Source organism: Olea europaea, chromosome 16 (genome assembly GCF_002742605.1).
Source record: "Olea europaea var. sylvestris chromosome 16, O_europaea_v1, whole genome shotgun sequence".
NCBI lineage: Eukaryota > Viridiplantae > Streptophyta > Magnoliopsida > Lamiales > Oleaceae > Olea > Olea europaea.
In genome coordinates this window covers 6,730,608-6,733,123 of record NC_036252.1, presented here as the reverse complement: position 1 = coordinate 6,733,123, position 2,516 = coordinate 6,730,608, and positions in this window count along the sequence as shown.

Sequence of the window (2,516 nt, the reverse complement as noted above, 5' to 3'; positions counted from 1 at the left end):
TTCTCTTGGTCCTCTGGTGCTATGGCTATTTGATTATACCCCGAATAGCCATCTAGGAAGCAATAGTACTCATGCCCGGCTAGTCTGTCCAACATTTGATCAATGAATGGCAAGGGGAAGTGGTCCTTCCAAGTGGCTTTGTTCAATTTTCGATAATACATGAAAATTCTCCACCCGGTAACTATTCTTGTAGGGATCAACTCATTGTTAGCATTTTTCACCACTGTCACTCCTCCCTTTTTTGGTACTACTTGCACAGGACTGATCCATGAGCTATCAGAAATTGGGTAAGTCACTCCGGCATCTGACCATTTTAAGACCTCTTTACGCACCACTTCCTTCATTGTCGGATTGAGTCTTCTTTGATGCTCCACCATTGGCTTGCAATCTTCCTCCAACAAAATTCGATGCATACAAATAGAAGGGCTAATTCTCTTGATATCTGCAAGTGTCCGTCCAATAGCTGCCTTATGTTCTCTAAGCACTCTTAACAACTTTTCCTCTTCTTCAATCAAAACCTTGGATAAAATAATTACCGAAAGAGTAGATGATTCACCAAGATACGCATATTGAAGATGTTCGGGTAAGGGCTTAAGCTCCAATGCAGGTGGTTTCTCAATAGATGGAAGGGGCCGTGATGTTCCATGTCCCAAATCTTCAAAATATTTTATGCGGTTAGGACCAAAAGAATCCATCCACAAATCATATTCTAACACTTCTGGATCCTCCATCATAGTCGGATTGGGATTAACCAAACAAACTTCCAACGACTCCTTTTGTTGGTTAAATACTTCAGTGACCAAGGAGTCGATTGCTCAGATGCTGAAATAACTCTCACTTGTATCCAGATACTTGATGGCATCAAAAACATTAAAGGTTACCTCTCCTCTTGTACTCTCAACCGCAATTCTCCCCTTTGAACATCAATTAGAGCTCAGCCAATAGCTAAGAATGGTCTGCCAAGAATGATAGGAATTTTCCTATCCTCCTCCATGTCTAGAACGAGGAAGTCGGCTGGAAGAATAAACTTGTCCACCTTAGCACATCCTCAATAATTCCCCTTGGGTGTTTTATTGAGCGATCCGCTAATTGCAATGATACTGTAGTAGGTCTCGCCTTACCTAGTCCAAGTTTCCTAAAAATAGACAAAGGCATAAGATTAATACTTGCACATAAGTTACATAAAGCTCTTTCAAGCATAGAATTTCCAATTGAACAAGGGATAGTAAAACTCCCTGGATCCTTGAGCTTTGGAGGCAATTTCTTTTGTAGAATTGCACTGCACTCTTCAGTAAGGGCTATTGTCTCATATTCTTCCAATCTCCTCTTATTTGACAAGATGTCCTTCATAAATTTCACATAGCTTGGCATTTGTTTGAGAGCTTCTGCAAAAGGAATGTTAATATGCAATTTTTTAAACACATCTAAAAATTTAGAAAATTGCTTATCAAGCTTATTCTTTTTGAGTCATTGAGGGAATGGAACTTTTGGTGCTAGATCCTGTGATGGGATTGGTTGATTGTTAGAAATCTCCTCGCTAAGCGTTGGTGTGTGGAGTTGCATCTCTTGATCTTCTTTTTCAAACTTTTCACCAGTAGTTGGATCTTCTAACTCTTTTCCATTTCTCAAAGTGATCGCCTTGCACTGTTCCTTTGGATTCACTTCAGTCGTGCTAGGCAAGTTTCCTTGTTGTCTCCCAGTTAGCATATTAGCCAATTGACTGACCTGGACTTCTAAATTCTGTATCGAAGCCACTTGATTCTAAAAATTGGTCTTAGTCTCTGTTATGAATCTATTGGTGTTAGTTGCTAATTGTGCTATTGCTTCTTCAAGTGCGGACTTCTCTTTCGACGGATCACTAGATGACGGACCAGGTGGAGGTTTCAATGCATTCTGATTATTCCATGAAAAATTAGGGTGATTTTCCATCCAAGGTTGTATGTTGCACTATATGGATTGTTTTGCCGATTGTAATTTGCAAAAAAGTGTGCTTGCTCTGCTTGGGATTAAAAGAAGGGATTTCCCACTTGACATTCTTCACTCGGATGGTTTCCATGACAAAAATCACAAGCTGGTGGTGTCAAGTGAATGGCATTTGCTGTCAATTGGTTGGCCTTCAATTGTTGAGTAAGATTATGGACTTGAGCTGTCAAGGTAGTGATAGCTTCAACCTCATGCACTCCTACTGCTTTCTTCTATAAAATTCTCTCATTTGTCCATTGATAGTTGTTCATCGCCATCTCCTCCAACAGATCATATGCATCATCTAGGGATTTGTCCATAAACGCCCCTCCCAAAGCGGCATCTATTAGAGTTCTTGTAGAGGCAGCAAGTCCATTATAGAAGTTCTGAACTTGCATCCACTTCGGTAATCCATGGTGAGGGCATCGCCTAAGTAGGTCTTTATATCGCTCCCACGCCTCGTAAAGTGTTTTACCCTCCAATTGAGAAAATTTTGAAATTTCAATGCGCATCTTTGCCGTCTTGGCTGGTGGAAAAAATTTAGCGAGAAACTT